Below are 20,119 nucleotides of genomic sequence, written 5' to 3'. Positions count from 1 at the left end.
GTCCTGAGAGTGTGGCAGATGTGGGCACGCAGTGTGGGGGACAGACAGGATCAGCCTACCCCTGGCACCGAACCTGAGCTCAGGAATATTGATATTAAGTCACTTGAGTGACTTAATAAATGAATGAACGTGAGAAAGAATGAATGAATGAACACTGGAACTGCTGAATGGTCTGGAATCCAGCTCCTTTGAGGGGAAGGAAAAGGGATGGCGCATGTCAAATCTGGAGGAGACTTCAGTTCTGGCACCGGATGAATTCAAATCTCTGCTCTGCCTCTTACTGGCTGTGCAACCTTGGGGAAGTTAATTGCCCTCTCTGAGCCTTGGTTTCTCCATCTATAAATTAGATGTCTCATAGAGCCATCAGGAGAATTCGGTGAGTTCATCTGGAGCTCAGTAAAGGTTAGTTATAATTGAAATACTTGAAGGTATGCCCTGGAGAGGGGGGCTTTGCCAGCTGGGTTCTGCCGTAAGGGATGAAGTTCAGACAACTGACTGGTGTGTGTTTACCCAGAGGTAGGTATGAACACAACAAATAATCCTTTTATCATTCCCCTAGTCCTGCTCTAGGTAGTGAAATTATAGGTAATCTTATTTTTGATACTTAATTTCTAAACCTTCTATAACCAGCCAATTTATATTAAATCTGGTGGAAAAGGTTATTAAAAACACAATAGCATATATTTTTGAATCTTCACAAGTTGAGGTGGCATTTGAGACACCTGCCCTCGATGGGAGTTTTACATGAATTCTTGGCACCAGGGCCTGCTTTCTGCAGGAGGGGGCCCTCTCAGAACTGTTCTAGCACGCGGGCCGTGGCGAGTTCCCTGTGTTCAGAGGTGAGTACGGAGAGGCTGGGCTTGGATCAGGGGCCTGGCACCAAAGAGGAGTTAAATTCAATTGATAGAAAAAAAAAATTCAATTGATAGAAGAGCTCCCTGCCCCGGAGTGGGCAGCTGCACTAAAGGACTTCTTTCTTGTTGTGGCCCAGTCTGAGGGACCCCTGGGGCCATGGTGCTGGGACCCAGTGGATGCCACAAGCCCTGGGGGCTGAGAGGAGGGGAGAGACAGGCCCATGAGCCCAGCAGGGGGTAATATGGGCACCAAACATGTCATGTCCCCTGTTGCCAAACCTAAGCTAACCATGCTGGAGAGGTGGGGGTTGCTGTCATGGCAAAGAGGCCCATGTCCCTTCCTGTGCCCTGAGCGGGAGAGGAGGGAGTGGGCAAGACCCAGCCACCGGGATCCACACCGCCACCCACCCCCGTGGGCCTTTCGTCACAAGCCAGGGCCAGCAGAAAAGGGAAAAGGCGCTGGGGGAAGAGGACCATTTCCTGCCGGGGGGGCGCGGGGGGTTCTTTCTGTTTTCTCTCTCGAACAGGAAGCAGGCCCTAGAAGAGGCTGAAAGTGCTGCCCTTTGACCCCCAGGAGCCAGGATCCAGGCACTCACTGACAGCAGCCCTGAGAGCCGCCCCTGGGCCCCCAGGCGGACCTGCCATTCCCAGACACAGAGCAGAGCGTCCGGCACAGCAGGCTCTCCCAGACTCCCTGGCACCTCCAGCGAGATAGTGTGGGGCAGGGGCCCCATTATAGCCCCTGTCTGTGGGCGGGGCCGCTCCTGAGAACATCAGAGAGGAGAGGGTCTGGCCTTCCGCCTCCAGTGTACAAGGGAGACCAGAAGCCTTGGGAGGGAAGCACAGCCGCAGGCAAAGGGCTGGAAGATTCCCTGGGCCTGGAACTCTCGCTGCCTCCCTGCTCACAGCCCTTCCTTCCTGGTGGTCGTGAGAGCAACATCTGCCAACAGGAGCATCAGCTTTGGCTCCCGCGATGCTTTAAAAGCTGTATTTAATGCATTGCTAATGTTAATAATGGGAGGTTTTCTCATAAAAAATGTGGGTGTCCCCCTCTTGAGAAATCAGCGCCTCAGACCACGCTGGGCTCGCACTCCTGCGTGGCTGCAGCTGCAGGGCTGAGAGGCAGGTGCTCTCCGGAAGGGGGCACAGCCACCCGGTGAGCCACAGTCCCCACCGCTCCCTGCAGCCTTACCTGCACCCTCCTCGTCTCTATTACCGCCTGGCCCCCGAGGCATGTGAGTGCCCTTCCTCTGGCCTAGTCCAGTCTTTCTTTGAACAGGTGAGGAAATTGAATGGCTGAGAGGGGCGGCACTGGCCAAAGTCAGTGTGAAGTATAGCCAGGCCAAGTATACGTGTCATTCTCGGGATCAGAACTCCTGCAGGCTTCTTGTCACCACAGGGGTGACTGCCGAGAACAGGTAACATGTATTGAGCCATGCCATGTGCTTTACAGTCTTGTGAGGCAGGCACTCCCGTGGTCATCTCTCTTGACACCAAGGATGCAGAGGCTCGGAGGAAGCAGGTGACTACCCCAAGGCCACACAGCTGGTTGGTGGTCACCCTGGCATTCCAGGTCAGGCAACCTGAGGCCAGAGCCCACACTCCTGGTTACGCCCCCCTTCCCCCAGCCCTCCAAGGCAAGGCCCTGGATGGTGCAGCCCCTGCCCTCGGCAGCCCCACCCCACTCAGCAGACCCTGCAGCTCCAGCCATGTTGAACTCCCTTCCTACCACCCAGAATTGCCCCTTCCCTGTCAGAGTCCCACCAGCCCCTCAAAGCTCAGCCCACTTGGTTCATTCTTAGAGTGTTGGTGGGTTGTGTACCTGTCTGCTTCTCCCACCCCACCAGATGCTCCTGGAGGGCAGAGAATCCTTCCAGCAGCCAGCACAGTGCCCTAGGCCTAGAGAACATCTTTAAGGGAGGGGAAGAAGGATGGCTGGATGGCTGGATGGATGAGACGGTGGAAGGCTGAAGCCAGAAGCACCGCCCACCCCTGACTCCAGCTTCACTGCAGTACCTGCAGGACCAGGCCTAGGTATCTTTCTGCTGGTCAGCTGAGAAGTCTCCGAGGCACTGAAAGCCACAGCAGTCCAGGGGCAGCAGTGCCAGGGCCTCTTCTCACAGGCCTGGAGTGCCCGGACAAGCTGCAGAACCTGCTGGGCCAGACACTGCCCCACCCGGCCCCTCCTCCCCCTGCAGCATGAGGCTGGGGCCCCTGGAGTATGTCCTCTGAAGGCTTGGCCTCCCCTTGCTCTCCAGCCAAGTTTGTTTTGCCCCTACCAGCCAGCCCCTAGGGATCCCTGCCTGGAAATTTATGCCCAGGAGTGAGTCCCCATGCCCCAGCACTTCAGGCAAGCTTGGCTTCTAGATCCAGCTACTTTTTGATTGGCTGTGTGTCTTCTGGCAATCTCCTATCCCTCTCTGGGCTTTCATTTCCTTATCTATAAAATGGGGACAGTAGCAACTGGATTCTCCAGACATAGTATAACTTCACTGTTAGTAGTACTTTTCTGGCTTTGCTTAGGGTCTGCATCGTCTCCCAAGACCCTAGCTCCCTGACTGCCTGGGGGCCCACCAGCCACCCTGGGCACCCCTCTGGGGCAGTGGGTGGTGGGCTGGAGACAGAGGCAGCACCCAGGAACCAGCTGTAGCTCTTAGCCCGCTGCTCCCACCACTACCACCACCCAGCTCCTCTGCCTACTAATTGCAGGGTTGCAAGATGCCAGCTGCCTCCCAGGCCCCAGGTGGGTGCCTCCCAGTGGATCAAGGGCTCCCTGGAAGGCCTCCCAGTTCTCCTCCAGCCCCACAGACCCAGCTGCGCTGGGGTGGTCTCCACGGTGCTCAGACTCTCCTCTCCTGCTCTGGGAGGGGCCCAGAAAAGATGTAAACATAAAGCCTTCCTCAGGCTTTCGCATTTCCCAGGCTTCCCCCACACCAGAGAGGAGCATCCTGGGTCCCCCACCCCCGCTCAAGAACTAGCCATGGCTCCCCACTGCTGGACCAATAAAGTCTCGCTCCACATCCTGGTCCATGGTGGGTTTCAGACTTGCCCTTAAGCACGTTCCCCAGTGGCCTTGGTCTCAGGTCCCTGTTGCTCTAGGATGAAGTCCAGACAGGCCCCTCTCTCCCGCCCCCACTGGCTTCCCCAGCATCCTCTCCATGCCTGCCCCACGGCTGGAGTACCAGTGGCGTGGTCAGACAGGATGGCAGCACCACAGGGACTGGGGCGTTCCTCATCTGCTTGCACCGGGACCTCAAGCTCTGAAGGCAGGGGCCCCGCCTATGGGACCCTGAATCCCCTCCCCAACCCCACCACCAGGAAAGGAGGGGGAGTAGCATTCAAAGCACATGCACTGCCACCGGAGGTGGACCATGGCAGGATGAGGAAACCGAGGCCCAGAGAGGGAAGGAACCAGCCAGTAAATCACAGAACCAGGGTTCGAATTCGGGCAACTCCTAAGACCAGGTGTTCTCGGCTACAGCACTCAGCCCAGGTCTGAGCCTGGTTCAAAGCAGATGCTCTGTGACTGTTCAGGGAAAGGAGAGGGGGAGGGGAGAGTAAGGTAATAATGGTGTGAACCGCTGTCACCAAGCCCTCTTCTCTTGAGATCACTCAAGGTTCTTTCTCACCCAGCCCCTGACTTGAGGCTCTAACTTAGGCAGGTCTGAGATGGGACGCTCGTTACCTAGACGAGTTAAACTGAGGTACAGAGAGCCAAGTGGCTTATGCAGGGGCACCCAGCAACTACGTGTGAGGAATCTCCAGCTTATTTTAATAGGCTCATAATCGTTTACTCCTTTGATCTCCATTCTAATAACGAGAGCAGTCAAAGAGCTGTGGATTCTGACCCCTAACTAAGCATCACCTACCTGAGCCTCCGTTTCCACGTATGTAACACGGGGTGCCGTGGGGATTAGAAAGGACATTTGTCAAGCCCCTAGCATGGGCTTCAGCTCCCAGCGCTACTGTTGTTTGTCCACCTTTGTCCAAGGACACCCATCATATCTGTGTGGAAGACCAGTTGTCCAGGCGGGAAACGTGCCCTTGTCCACACTGGGGTGGGGTCCTCTGTCCAGGATCTGCCTCTGCCTGTCTGCCCTGCCACACTCAGCTGTCCCTGCTCTCCATCCCATCTCAGAAACCACCTGATCACCTTCCCAGCCGCCCAGGTATCCTAATTCCAGGACGGAATGGGGTTTAGGCGGTAACACTGGGAGAACAAAGGCATCTTTGTCTGTTCTTGGACCACCACCCCCTTCCAACCAACCCGCCCCATTGGCTGATAAACTGGAGTTAGGTGTGTAACAAAATCTCTTGGGAATTTGTCTGGTTGGGAGTCCCTTACCAGATAAAATTTATCTGATCCCCCAGTCCCCAAAGGGTAAACTGAGGAAGCCGCCAAGCTAAGGGGGAAAGGGTAGGGTCAGAAAAAAGAGGACCCCCGCCAGGCAGTCCGCCTCTGTTACCTCTCTGGATGCTCATGACACCCCAGTGAGGTGACCCCAGGTATCATCCCACCTTATAAGTGAGAAAACCAAAGTTGAGACCCTCAGGAGCTCCGTGAATCCGGGCCGTTGTTCTCTAGCAAGGATGCTGGTAACCACCGCCCAGCAGCTCCTGGTGTACTTTAACTGTAACTCACGCCCCTGCTCTGGCCTCCGGGGCCCTTGCAGGTCTGGATGGTGTCTGTGCACGGCTTCATCTACCACTCTCTCCCCATCGCTTACCATCCAGACCACTGGCCTCCTTTCTACTCTAAAACCCCAAGTCCGTTTCTGCCTCTGGGCCTCCGGGCACGCTCTTTCTTCTGCCTGCGTATCCTCCCCTAGCTTCACGAGCTACATAGATGTTCCCTCTCCTGTGTCCATGAACCTCCTTCTCAGTCCCTTGACGTCGATTTTTCCAGATGGTTTCTCCTGTAATTACCGATTTACTCACCTGGCTGGTGCTGACTTGCTAGCCTGTGGGTTCCCTAAGGCCTAGGATTTGGTTCTTACTAGTCACGTTCGTACCCCCGACACCAATGCCTGCCACATAGCAGGAGCTCACTAAACTTCGATGAATGAATGAATGAGTGAATGGGTGAATGAGTGCCCATGCTCCCTCCCAGGCCCCTGCTCTGGGCTCCCCAAGGCCAGTCCCAGAGGCTCAGGTCAGTCCAAGGCAGCAAAGAGATGTAGTTATAAACCAGGGCAGGCAAATGGACTGTGCAAAGTTTTTTGAGAGGAAACTCAAAGATACAGTGCTATTAAAAATTGATATTTCAATGAGATAATCCCTCTCCTAGGCTTTTAATTGATTGTCTAAAAAGCCTTCCTCTGTTGTTGTGCTTCTTTGTTTGCAGGGACCATTAATTTTTTTATGGACAATCAAACCCGGATAGACTGGAAGGGCCACCACACAACTGATTCAAAAACAGTCACCAAGGCGCCAGGGACACCCATCTGGGGGTCAACCAGGAGAGGTGATGTGGCCGTGGAGTTGGCTCTGGATTTGGGGAAGAGGAGAAGCCCCTGCACGTCCCGGGCATGCACGCGTGCGCGCGCGCGCGCACACACACACACACTCTCCCCCTCTCTCTCTCTCTCTCTCTCTCTCTCTCTCTCTCTCTCTCTCTCTCTCTCTCTCTCTCTCTCTCTCTCTCTCTCTCTTACACTTGCCCCTGGCTCAGTGAAGGGAGGAGAAACAGAAGATGAGGGCCCCAAGGGTGGGGGCAATGGCTGTGGGGGGAAGCCCTGCTCTGGGAGTTGGGATCCCTGGGTTCCCTCCCCCACCCCCGTGCCACTAGTGGCTGGTTCCCCACCATTCCTGGCCTCTGTTCCCCCATCTGTCCCTTGCAGGGTGGGGCTAGAAGCAGACAGGGAAGAGAAGGTGAGTGACTAGTTGGGACCTCCAGCTTCTGCTGTTTCACCTCTCTGAGCCTCTGTTTCCTCGTCTGTCCAGTGGAGTGTCACTGGCACCAGGTTCAAGGTGGGGACTCTGAGGGCCGTACAGAGAGCCAGGAAGGGCTGCTGGTGCTCACACTGTTGTTAATCTCAGCATTCTTCTCCTGGCCCTCAGGTCCGCACCCCTCTCCCCTGAGGCTGACTTTGACCACCTCCTTCCTCCTCCCTCCGGGATGGCTCTGAATCGGCCTCCACGCTCTGCTGCAAGGATTGTGGCTGTAGAGGTGTTCTGTGAGCACCTGTCTGCCTGGCCTCTGGCCAGATCTGCTTCTCTCCCGACCCCAGCCATCCACTCCATCAGCCTGACAGGCAGCCTCAGTGAGACCCCAGAGGGCCCCCAGCTGTAGAGCATCAAGCCGAGGCTGGGCTGGGCTGGCCGGGCCCCTGGCCCTTTCTTTTTTTTTTTTTTTTTTTTTAACATCTTTATTGGGGTATAATTACTTTACAATGGTGTGTTAGTTTCTGCTTTATAACAAAGTGAATCAGTTATACATATACATATGTCCCCATATCTCTTCCCTCTTGCGTCTCCCTCCCTCCCACCCTCCCTATCCCACCCCTCCAGGCTGTCACAAAGCACCGAGCCAATATCCCTGTGCCATGCGGCTGCTTCCCACTAGCTATATACCTTACTACGTTTGTTAGTGTGTATATGTCCATGACTCTCTCTCGCCCCGTCACAGCTCACCCTTCCCCCTCCCCATAACCTCAAGTCCGTTCTCTAGGAGGTCTGTGTCTTTATTCCTGCCTTACCCCTAGGTTCTTCATGACATTTTTTTTTCTTAAATTCCATATATATGTGTTAGCATACTGTATTTGTCTTTTTCTTTCTGACTTACTTCACTGTGTATGACAGACTCTAGGTCTATCCACCTCATTACAAATAGCTCAATTTCGTTTCTTTTTATGGCTGAGTAATATTCCATTGTATATATGTGCCACATCTTCTTTATCCATTCATCCGATGATGGGCACTTAGGTTGTTTCCATCTCCGGGCTATTGTAAATAGAGCTGCGATGAACATTTTGGTACATGACTCTTTTTGAATTTCGGTTTTCTCAGGGTATATGCCCAGTAGTGGGATTGCTGGGTCATATGGTAGTTCTATTTGTAGTTTTTTAAGGAATCTCCATACTGTTCTCCATAGTGGCTGAACCAATTCACATTCCCACCAGCAGTGCAAGAGGGTTCCCTTTTCTCCACACCCTCTCCAGCATTTATTGTTTCTAGATTTTTGATGATGGCCATTCTGACTGGTGTGAGATGATATCTCATTGTAGTTTTGATTTGCATTTCTCTAATGATTAATGATGTTGAGCATTCTTTCATGTGTTTGTTGGCAGTCTGTATATCTTCTTTGGAGAAATGTCTATTTAGGTCTTCTGCCCATTTTTGGATTGGGTTGTTTGTTTTTTTGTTGTTGAGCTGCATGAGCTGCTTGTAAATTTTGGAGATTAATCCTTTGTCGGTTGCTTCATTTGCAAATATTTTCTCCCATTCTGAGGGTTGTCTTTTGGTCTTGTTTATGGTTTCCTTTGCTGTGCAAAAGCTTTGAAGTTTCATTAGGTCCCATTTGTTTATTTTTGTTTTTATTTCCATTACTCTAGGGGGTGGGTCAGAAAGAATCTTGCTGTGATTTATGTCATAGAGTGTTCTGCCTATGTTTTCCTCTAATAGTTTGATAGTTTCTGGCCTTATATTTAGGTCTTTAATCCATTTTGAGCTTATTTTTGTGTATGGGCTGGCCCTTTCTTAAGTGCCTTGCCCATGAGCCGGCCTCCCTCACTCCCTCTCTGCTGCTCCATGCTCCTGACACCTCTTTTCTGGAAGGGAGAGACTGGCCAAGTAGGGCCATCTTCCTGGGTGTGTGGCTTGTGCAGTCACACAGGGCCTCGTACTTTGAAGGACCTTGTGTTTGGTTTAATGCTCTGTTGTCGGTGTCTTGAAATTACTAATAATTTTACAAGGAGTCCCACATTTTCGTTTTGCACCAGGCCCGGTAAATTTTGTAGCTGGTGTTGCTGTCAAGGGACAGACCTGCTTCAGGAAATGGCCAGAGGGTGGGTCCCCAGAGCAGAGCCCCTACCTTTAACCATCACTCGTCCCATCCAGAGGACTGGCCTTATCCCTCATCTTCCCTTCCTCACGTTCCCCAGATCCCCCAGCTCAGAAGCCCTGTGGCTCCCATCTCCTCCCTATGGGGGCTCTGAGCGGGGAATGACTTCTCCAGGCATCTCTACGGGAGGGGATTCTAGGGAGGGTGTCTTTTCTACGGGGAAAGCAAAGGGGCTCTCAAATCCATATGTTCCCTCCAGACTGGTACCACTTTCGTCAAGTGGAAGCATGGAAACCACAGAACAGATGAGACATGAATTCATTTAAACGATCTGTAGAATTCATAATAGCCCTCAGTCACCATGGTTTTTTTTTTTCTCCAGGCAACAGATATTAAAGGTACAACGGCTTTGACCTTTTATAGGTGTTGGAACATTTTCCTCCATCAATGTGCATCCTTAGATGGTAAAAGGGTAGAAATCCCTGCAGAGCAAACTGGCAAAATGCAGCTAAAACAAAGACGGGTCACTTTTAGAAACCTGTCCTAAGGAAGGCTGTAAGCCTGTGTAATATAGAAGCGTGGGTACTAGTATTTAGCCACACAGCGCTCATTGTGGCGTTGTTTACAAGAGCAAAAACAGAGACAGCTAAACAGCCGGTGGTCAGGGGCTGGTGAAATTCATGACAGCACATTTCTCCAGGGGGATGCCGGACAGTCAGCAAGATGAAGCTCGTTAAAGAAAAGGGAGTGAGTAAAAAATCAGATCTGAATATAGCATACAATGCCGGCTTGGTTTTCTCTCCGTTTGTGTGGAAGAACTGACACCACAATGTTAGTGTCGGGGTCGTTATTTTTCTTCTTTTTTATCCCTGACTCTCCTGGCTCCTGGTGGCCAGTCGCCAAGGAGTCAGGGACACGACTTTCTGAGGATCTCTTTTATCTGTCCCTTGCCATCACCCTTTCTCACTACCTAAGTCAGACCACCTCTCTCCTGTAAGACTTGCCTTCGCTTCCTGTCTTGCTCCCCACAATTCCATTGAGACCCCTCCATGTATTCTCTAAGGGCAGCCAGAAGGATTTTTGCAAAATGCAAATTGGATCCTATCCCCTTCCCCGTTTAAAACCCTTGACTAGCTCCCTATTACTCTTAAGATGGAGACCAAACCCTTGAACTGGCCGTCAAGACTCTGCATAGCCAGCCTCACTGAGCACCGTGCATCCCCATCTTCCTCTGCATTCCAGCCACTCGGGCCTCCTCCCACGCTCTTATACAGGGCAGGCTCTCTTCAGCCAAAGGACCTTTGCACATGGCAGTTCCCCCAACTCAGAACACTCTGCCATCCCTCTCCACCACATTAACACACCCTTTTGCTTTCACCTTAAGAATCACTTCCTCAGTAAAAGCCTTCCCAGGCAGGTCAGGTGCTGCCCATACCTCTTCCAGCACCCTGTAGCCCCTTTCCCTCTCTGCCCTCATGAGTTGCACCTGCAACTGTGGAGTTCTTAGATCCACGCCTATCGCTTTTACTAGACTAAGAACTCCTGAGAGGCAGGCTGTTCTTGTCGACCACCGTGTCCCCAGTGCCCAGCGCCTGGCACAGAGTTAAGTGCTCAGATGTTTGTTGAATGAATCAGCGAATCCATGAGGGAGGGAAGGCTGACCTGACCACGCGGCCTCCCTTTACTGCTGGCTGCCATGCCTGTCCAGGGAACAGCTTGTCAGTCCTGCTAGTAGCATATGACACATGTGCTCAGGATGGCAGCCCAGAGAGAACTGCCTAGAGAGAGCCATGTGCTGGGAGATGGGGCTGGAATGTCACCTCCTTCCTGAGAGCTGCTCTCTGCATCCATCGGAAATTGCCCCTTGCCCAGCCTCCTTGGAAGGAAGCAGAGGGAGCAAGGGGGCCCCACCTCCTTCTTCTCCACCCCCCTCTTAGTTAGTCCCCTTTGATGTGAAGGTTCCTGGGGAGGCTGGTTTGTGTCACTGTCCAGCTGAGGGAGGGAGACAGATCAGGGCCTCATCTTGACTGGCGAACTGGCCCAGATCTCAGTGCTCCTGTACAGCAAGTGGAGGGGCGCCAGCCTGTCACCGACAACATTTGAAAAGAACTCACCAATCTGATGGCTACGGTAAGGTTGCCTGGGATTCTGGGGATTCCTCCCAGCTCCAGATTTCATCTCCTCTGGCTCTGGCTCTGTCAAACCTGCCCTTTTCCCAAGAGCAGACCTGGGGGTATGGGAGGAGTGAGGACTTTGCTGGAGGCCCCCCTGGGAGACCAGCATGGACAAGGATCCCCATCCTTCTAGGTTATGTCAAGGCCCCAAAAAACAGAGACTTCATGGTCTCCAGTTCAAGTCCGGGCATGGCTACATCATCGTGGACAAATTCTTTTTTTTTTTTTTTTTTTGCGGTACGCGGGCCTCTCACTGTTGTGGCCTCTCCTGTTGCGGAGCACAGGCTCCGGATGTGCAGGCTCAGTGGCCATGGCTCACGGGCCCAGCTACTCCGCGGCTTGTGGGATCTTCCCGGACTGGGGCACGAACCCGTGTCCCCTGCATCGTCAGGTGGACTCTCAACCACTGCGCCACCAGGGAAGCCCCTGGACAAATTCTTCTACTTACTGGGCTTCAGTTTTTCTACCTGTGCAATGAGGATTGCGACATCTACTCGAGGTTGCTGCAATGAGGTTCAGTAAGCTCGGATGGCATTTCCCCAGGTGTGGACTCACACCACCATGGCCAGTAGAATGATGGGAGTCACACTCCACACACTCCACCATGGGATCGTGCTACGCATAAACGATTCTGTGTTCATTTTTCTTTTCATCCTCTGACAGTTTCAAGAAGGTCTCAGACAGGTGGAAGTGTAGGTTCAGCGTTTATCTAACACTTGCTAAACTCCTTTTTAACAAAAGCCTTGGAGTTAGCTTTCTAGGCAGCAGTGTTAGCCAGCACACATTTAATGCATTTGTTTTATTTTTCAAGGTATTTTATTTATGTAGTTTGCTCTTGAAGCAAATAGAAAAATGTGAGGTGATTTAAAGAAAGGCACTGAGCAAATAATAGCACAGGAGACGCTTGAATCTGGGAAAAATCACGAAGTGGCTAGGGCTTGGGAAATATTGTTCCAGCACAGGCGAAAGTACTTTGGGTGAAAATACTTTGAAAACTGTCAAGTGATGTACAAACAGGAGTGTGGGCGAGGGACCAGAAGGGTCAACACCAGAGAAGGGCTTTGGGTTTCCTGGGGGTAAATCTTGGGCCTGAGTATATTATTAATGATTCAAAACCCAGTAACGGGTGATAATAGCTCTCCCTCCATTCTATACACCAGGCACTGGGGAGATGCTTCCACCGATGCTATTTTACCTAACTCTCATTGTTCCCATTTTAGGGGGAGGAAATTGAGGCTCCAAATGGTGAAGGGTCTTGCAGCACATCTGGGATCGACCCCCACGTGCTTCCCTGCCTCTGTCCTGAGTGAGGATTTTCAAGTACCCCCTCCCAGCGGGACGCCTGGGACAGGCCCTGAGGCCTGGGCTGCGCTCAGCACGGGAGAGGTAATATATCGGGGTGTAACTCCTCACAGAGCACTGTCCCCACACCCTCCCCGCCAAAAGAGTCCCATTGGAGGGTGGAGGTTATGGGAGGAGTAATCACTTGTTAGACTTGGCACTTCTTAGACTTGGCACTGAAAGCACAATCCATAAAAGGAACAATAATAATTTGGACTTCATTGAACTTAAATTTTACTTTGTGAAAGACCCTGTTAAGCGGATGAAAAGACAAGCTACAGACTGGGAGAAAATATTTGTAAACCACAAAAGGTGCTTTACATATTCGCCGAGTCCCAGCCCGAACCGATTTGTAAATCCACAAAAGGACTAGTATCCGGAATATATAAAGAACTCTCAAAACTCAACAATAAAAAGGCAAATTATCAAATTAGAACATGGGCAAAAGACATGAGCAAACATTTCACTGAAGAAGATACACAGATGGCAAATAAGCACATGAAAAGATGTTCAACATTAGCCAGCAGGGAAATGCGAATTAAAGCCACAATGAGATATCCCTACACACTTATCAGAATGGCTTGAAAAAAAAAAAAAGAAAAGTGATAACAACAGCAAATGCTGGCAAGGATGTGAAGAAATAAGGTCATCATACATTGCTGGTGGGAATGTAAAACGATACAGCCACTCTGGAAAACAGAGTGGCAGTTTTTAAACTAAACATACAATTACCATATGACCCAGTAGTTGCACTCCTAGACATTTATCCCAGAGCGGTAAAGATTTATGTTCACACAAAAACCTATACATGAATGATTATAGCAGCTTTATTCATCACAGTCAAAAACTGGAAACAACCCAGACACCCTTCAGTGAGTGTGCAAAATAAACTGTGGCACATACGTTCCGTGGAATACTATTTGGCAGTGAAAAGGACAGAGTAATGATACTTGCAACAGCTTGGATGGATCGCCAAAGGATTATGCTGAGTGAAAAAAAAAGCCAGTCCCCAAAGATTATGTACTTATGATTCTAATTTTAAAACGTTCTGGAAATGACCAAACTATAGAAATAGAGAACAGATTAGTGGTTGCCAGGGGTTAAGGAGGGGTGAGAGGGGGAGGGAAGTGAGTTTGGCTATAAAAGGGCAACAGGAGGGATCTTGTGTGATGGAAATGTTCTGTATCTTGACTGTTTCAATGTCAACGTGCTCGTTGTGATATTGTACTCAGTTTTGCAAGATGTCACATTGGGGAAACTGGGTAAAGTCTCATGGATTCTCTCCGTATTACAACTTACAACTGCATGTGAATCTTCAAATATCTCAAAATAAAAAGTTTAATTAAAAAAAATTTGGATGACAAGACTGCAGACAGAGAGTGGATTGGGCAAAAATTAGGAGAATGAGAGAATGAAGAAGTTTCAGAAACCCCACTCCAGACAAGATGATTTTTTATTATGAACACTCTTTTGGTGCTTGCTGTTGGCCAAAACTCCTCCAAAGGTTACTGGTGGTGAAAAGACTTTGCTGTGATGGATCAAGTGCTGGGGGCTTTATGAGCTGTGGTTTGAAGCAAAGCAGGTGGGCTCAAATTTGGAAGGTGCATGGGGGAGGTCAGGAGGTCAAGACCCAGGCCAGCTTGGCTGGCAGGGACAGGTCGAGCACGTCCACCTCCTCCCCTGGCCGCGTAAGACTGGTTAGCTCAAGCCCACGGCAGAGGCTGCTGGGAGTCCCTGGGGCTCCCTTGGTGGCCACGGCATGACAGTGACCTCTCTGGGAAATATTCAGGGGAAGAGAAACAGCCCCCTAAGAAGTTCCGTGGGCAAGACTAGGCCAGGCTGAGGCCCAGTGTCTAGGAGGCAGGGGCATGGACTCCATGGGTGAGTGCTGTGGTCCTTGGGCCCTAGATAGCTTGGAGGAAGCTTCTCTAGAGTGGGGTTTCCTTTGAGGAAACCTGGACAAGGGTTGGACTGGGAGGCATTTTCATTTTTTAGGATTTCAGTTGTTTAGGTGTGGCTTTTTTTTAGTTTTGTATATTTGGTGTAAAGCAGTGGTTAGGGTGCATTAGAATCACGTAGGGGCTTGTTAAAACGCAGATTTCTGGGCACCACTAGAGATTCTGATTTTGCAGGTCTGGGCTGGGGCAGGGAATTTGCATTTCTAACAAGTTTCAAAGTGATGCTGATGCTGACCCTTCACTTTGCAAACCACTGGTGTGGAAGGGTGCAGACAAGAAAACCAGTAGGGTGACACAGTCCCTCCTGTGGGGAGGCCCTAGGCAAAGTCCTCATCCCTGCCTGGCACAGCTGGGGAGGCCTGTGGTTTGTGATTCCAGCAGGGCCATGACAGGACACCTGCGCAGGACTGAGGGGCAGTGAGGAGAGTGTGTGTGCTCGGAGGTGATGGAGGGCAACGGGGCTGGCACTTGAGGGCAAAGTCTCGGGGTGTGGGGGGGAGGTAGGATGGGAGTACTGGGTGTTTTGAGGGCGGTGAGGAGGCCAGGGGAGGAAGGGGAGGCTGCAGACTGCTAGGGGAGCTGACAGGCTAGGAGAGAGGCGCGCACGAAGCTTCAGGATTGTGCGGGGGTGGGTGGGGCGATAAGGATGTCACTGGGGGTCCTGGCTAGGCTGTGGACGGCCCCGGAAGTCCTGTAGGGGATAGGGGAGCAGTGGATGTGTGTATGATTCCTGTAGAAGTTGTCGGGGTGGTGGTTGAGATCTGGAGGCTGGGAGCTGATGTCGTGTTCAGCTTTCAGGGGCTGAGAGGCGAAGTGAGATTGGAATCTGGGGCCCAGGCAGGGGCGGTGAGGCTGAGCCGGGGTACCGAGGGCTACCTGAAGGGGCCGCGGAGGCGAGCTGGGGATGGGGACGGGGGTTGGTTGGGGGACGGGGAGGGAAAGGAAGCCGGGACGGAAGCGCTTGTCCCTCGGCTCGGAGGAATACGGCGGGGGCGGGCCGCCCAGGGTGGGAGTGCCGCGCCGTAGGGGCGGGGCGGGGCGGGGCGGGGCGGAGTGGCTGGAGCCGGGCTGCAGGGCAGCGCCGCCGAGTCCCAACCCGAACCGAGCTGGGCGGCTGCACCTCCCTCGCAGTCCCCACCCGGCGCCGGGCGCCGCCGCCGCTGCCGCCGCCGCCCCGCCGGCCGCGCCGTGACGCGGGCATGAGTCTGGCCCGCCGCCCGCCGAGCCAGCGCCCCCAGCAGGGGCCGCGGCGCCCAGGTAACTAGGGGGGCGCGAGGAGGGGAGGGACCTTAGGCCGCGCTGGAACTCTCGAGACCCTCGGCTACTCCAGCCTGAGAACTCTCCAAGCCCGTGGGACCTTCCTACCCTGTGGGGGGCCTCAGGGGTCCACCTCCAAAAGCCAGCCCGGCCCCTGAAAACTACCCCCTGAGCTCCACCTACCCCCAGCTCTCCTCTCCAGGGGAGCCCAGGTCGGGGCCTGACCTCACGCCTACCCCACACTCACTCATCGGAGGAGCCCAGGTCCCTGTACTCCCTGGCCCTGGGCCTGCCATCCCGAAGAGGCATAACCCAGCGCATCACAGCCCCCATCCTCCTCCCACCCTTCCTGCTCCCATGGCCCATGCTCTCTCAAACCCCACCCCCAAATTCCAACACTTTCTCCATCTGCCCCCGTACTGCCCACCCTACCTGCAAATGGTTCCTACCCTACAACTTAAAGGAGGAGCCAGCTGCCTCCTTTCCTTGATTCTTCTTCCCTGGTCCTGGGGTCCTGTCCACTTTCTCTCCCAGGACACCCAAAGCCCTGCTTCCAGTTAAATGCTTTCTGTCACTGCAGAGGTGTACGAGCGGAGCCTGTGCACCTGGGTGATGTGGGCAGAGCAGGGCCTCTGTTCAGTCTCCCTGTCCCCAGCCGTGGGTGCGTGGCAGTTGCCAGGAGACTTGGATGGAGCGTTTCAGGTGTAGGGGGCTGAGAGTCAAGGGCAGTGACAAGCCTGGCAGGGTTCACAGCAGCAGTTCGAGGCTGGGCTTATTTATTTAGTGCAGATTCCTTTCTTGCCCCTTTTAGGGGATGTGGCTCCAGTGCAGGCCATTCCTGTTCCCCACCTGGGATGGGTCTCAGGAGCTGTGTCCCCTCCCGCCCAGTTGCCTGCCCCTCTGAGCCTGGGCACTGGCTACTTCTAGCTCTTCCCTCTCAGGCAGGGCAGCAGAGCTGGGCATGACCTCATCCAACAACCGAGGCCAAGGTGGGGCCACCTGGCCAGGCCTGGACACAGTGTCAGCAGTGCTGTCTTCTCCCGGGATCAGCTTTGAACCAAACCGTGGGTCTGGGGCCCAGGGAGGTGGGAACCCACTGCTGCTCACACGTCTCTGGAAGTTGAGCTGGGTCTGACCAGGTGGATATTGATGGTGGTGGGAGAAAGGATGAGGAGAACAAGTCCTGGAAATAATTATGTTTTCAGTCCCCAAATACCGAGCACCTACGCCACACTAGGCACCATTCTAGGTGCTGGGATGGAGCCATTAACTAGACAGACACAGGCTAGCCATCAGGAAGCTGATGTTCTAGGGCGCTGTAGGAGACAGAGAGTGGCCGAGTAGCAAATCAGCAGATGAAGAGGCAAACCCTATAGTGATATAGGGGGACAGTAAAACTGGGTGTTGCGATAGAGGCTGATTGGGGAGCTCCTTTGGCCAGCATGGTCTGTGAAGACCTCTCTGAAGTGACGGTCTTTGAGCTGAGACCTGAATGATGCAGTAGAATGAACCTTGGACCATCTGAGGGAATAGAGTTTTAGGCAGGGAACAGCAAGTGCGGTGATCCTGCGTGGGTAGGAGTTAGGCATGTTGAAGAACAGAAAGAAGGCCAGCCCCGGGGGAGATGAGGCTGGACGGGTGGACAGGCAACCTGGAGAGAGCGGAGTGGCAGTGGTGTGGAGACACAGCACCACTTTCCTAACTGGAGGGCTGTTCAGATGTCCTCTCCTCCCGCCAGTCTTCTCTGCCCAGTTCTTTTTTTTTTTAATAATTAATTCATTATTTATTTTTGGGTGCATTGGGTCTTCGTTGCTGTGTGCGGCTTTCTCTAGTTGCGGCGAGCGGGGGCTACTCTTCGTTGCGGTGCGCGGGCTTCTCATTGCGGTGGCTTCTCTTGTTGTGGAGCACGGGCTCTAGGCGCATGGGCTTCAGTAGTTGTGGCTCGTGGGCTCTAGAGCGCAGGCTCAGTAATTGTGGCTCATGGGCTTATTTGCTCCACAGCATGTGTGATCTTCCTGGACCAGGGCTCGAACCCGTGTCCCCAGCATTGGCAGGCGGATTCTTAACCACTGCGCCACCAGTGAACCCCCACCCCGTTGGTTTTTGATCTGTCTTTGCCACCCATCTTGGGACCTGCAGTGTTTCAGGTGGTGGTTGCTTGTGGGGATTTGCATAGGTGGAGGTCAGGGGTGGGGCCGTCTGGGGAGGGGATGACCTCCTCCTGGCCCCTGATAATAATCACACAGGGGTAGAGAAGACCAGGCAGGTGATGCGAAATGACCCTCACGCCAGAGAGAATCCCGCCAATGGGATCTTTGCGGGGGTTGGAGACAGCGAGCCGTCAGTGAGACGGTGTCCAAGTGTCCAGGTAGGGCTGTCCCTGAAGCCCTGATAAGATCCGATCTGTCATGGGGTGGGGAGGCCCAGCCAGGCAGGCAGCCGCTCCTGCTCAGTCATTGGTTGCCAACAGCAGCGGGTAGCGTTTGTTCTGGAGCCAAAGCCTCCAGGCAGAATCGAGGTGCAGGGAGGGGTGCTTAGACGGCTGCCACATAGGGCAGGTGAGCAGGGGGCCGCTCCCCACCCCTCTGCTGGGCACCAGGGAGTCTCATGCCCCCTCCGCACAGGACACCTGCCCTTCCTGGGAGAGGGGGGCTCCTCCTCTTTCTGGAGGAGCCAGCGGTGGCCTGGTCCAGGGCGGGGACGATCTCTGGTTGAGCAGCTGCTTCGATGCCAGGTTGGGAGGAGGAACGGGGGTCCCTGCTCCCTACCGCAGTGCTGAGGGGGCTGCTGGGCATCCTGCGTAGCCCCTCTGGGTGCTCAGAGCCAACCTTGCACACCTGAGACCACAGGCCCTCTCCAGTTATCAGGGCCTTTTCCCCTGCTCTAGGCTCGTGAGAGGCAGAGCTGGTGGTTGTTCAGGAGTGATGGGGAAAGTGGCCCCAGGTGCAGCAGGGCGGGGGCTGCCTTCCCAGTTCCTGGCCTGCTGAGCTCAGCTGCTCTCCGTCCCTTGATGCCGCATTGGGTCCGCACAGGCTCAGCCTGGGGGCCATTTCTGTTGCTTAACACAGTGCAGTCCCTTTGGGGCATGGGTTGGCTCTGGGTGCCCCCTCTCACCTTGTCCCCATTGCCCATCAAATCTGTGAGTCTACCTATTGGCTCTTCCCCCTCTCTCCCTCCTCCCCAGCTCCCCTTTGCTCTACCACTTTGGGCCCCAGCGTGGGTCTTGCTCTTGCATATTCATTAGGGACTGAGTAAGGTCAGCACCACCTGTGACTCCAGGCCAGTGTGGGCTCCCAGGCCCTTTGACACCCAGGCTTCCCCTGGAAGGTTGCTCTTCCCAGTGGTTTGTCTCTGTGGGTTTATTGCTAGGGCATGGGGTGTGGGACTGTGGACAGACATGGCACAGGTGCTCCTGAGAGCTTGGTGATGGCAGTCACTCAAGGGGTGCTGCTGAGAAGGTAACTGGTGGAGCCAGGAAGGAGCAGGCCTGCACTGGGCAGGTGGAAGGCTGAGTTAGGGTGCTTTCACAGCCCTCGGCTGGGCAGCAGCTCTCGCAATAAAAACAGCCCTTGGGGTTTTCAAGGCAGAAGCTCTGGGTCCAACGTGGGCAGGCAGGTGCCTCATAGATTCATTTCCTCATTTAAAATAGGTGGATTTATCCTCATTTTTTTTTTTAACTGATGGGGAAATTGAGGCGCTGAGGAGTTAAATGGCTTACGCGGGACCACCTGCCAGTTCGATTCATGTTCCTGGCTGGGCCACGTCTATGGCTGCCTTGGATGAACCCAGGGGCCTCGCTGTAGGTGTGTTCTGAAAGGGGCCTTCCACGCTGTGGCCCCTCAGCCAGCAGCCAGCCAGCTGGCACCTTGGAGGGGACTTTTACGGAGCTGGTCCTCGCTGTGGGGACAAGGCAGCCCCAGCTGGTAGAGGCAGAGCTGGGAAAACTTACTCTTCTTTGAGTGCCAGCACCCAGGTATGGCAAGGATGTTGGGGGTCAGTACTAGGGAGGGTACCCCACGCTAGACCTTATAGGAGGAAAGCAGACCACTTGGGTGTGGAAGGGTCTTGGCCCCCAGGGAGCTGGGAGAGAGCGAGTTGATGGGCAGGGAGGCCACTGAGGGGTGCTGAAGAGGCTCTTGGGGTACAAGGGGCATAGGGAGCACTACCGTCTGTCCCTCTGCCTGTTTTCGTGTGCTCACTGGGGTAGTCACATCTATTCCTTGTTAGGGACTCGACAGGCCTCCAGAAGATTAATTAATGCCAAGCTGCTGGCAGCTCCAGCAGGATGCTTGCCCCAGGGCCCTGTCCTGGCAGCACAGATGCCCAGCTGACCCCAGAAATACTGCTCCATTCCCACCCAGCAATCCTGGAGACACGGGGGGCCATGTTGCTGGCACAGCCCTGCCTCTGAGCCTGGATGGCAGAGAAGGCTTAGGTGGTGGCAGGCCGCCAGAGCCATGTGGCAGGGCATTCCACCCGCAGGCCTGCCTCCATCTCCCACTCTGGAACTTATTTGTCCCTGGCTGAACCATG

At 53.7% G+C, this 20,119-nt stretch overlaps 1 protein-coding gene across 4 annotated transcripts in view; it reads left to right on the top strand.

Moving 5' to 3' along the window:
* The first annotated feature begins 8,513 nt into the window (after positions 1–8,513).
* Positions 8,514–20,119, top strand: part of DOK4 (docking protein 4) — a 20,222-nt gene continuing 8,616 nt past the window's right edge. For 2 of the 4 annotated variants that reach the window (XM_067718351.1, XM_067718347.1), the window contains exons 1-2: positions 8,514–10,986; positions 12,251–12,416. The gene's annotated coding sequence lies outside the window, so the exon portion shown is untranslated. Of the gene's footprint in view, positions 10,987–12,250; positions 12,417–15,439; positions 15,587–20,119 lie in introns of those variants that run through there. The other 2 variants (XM_067718350.1, XM_067718349.1) reach the window with 2 other exon arrangements.

Source organism: Pseudorca crassidens, chromosome 20 (genome assembly GCF_039906515.1).
Source record: "Pseudorca crassidens isolate mPseCra1 chromosome 20, mPseCra1.hap1, whole genome shotgun sequence".
NCBI classification, from domain to species: Eukaryota; Metazoa; Chordata; class Mammalia; order Artiodactyla; family Delphinidae; genus Pseudorca; species Pseudorca crassidens.
Note: the sequence above shows the minus strand (reverse complement) of the source record. Positions and strands in the feature narration are given on the sequence as shown.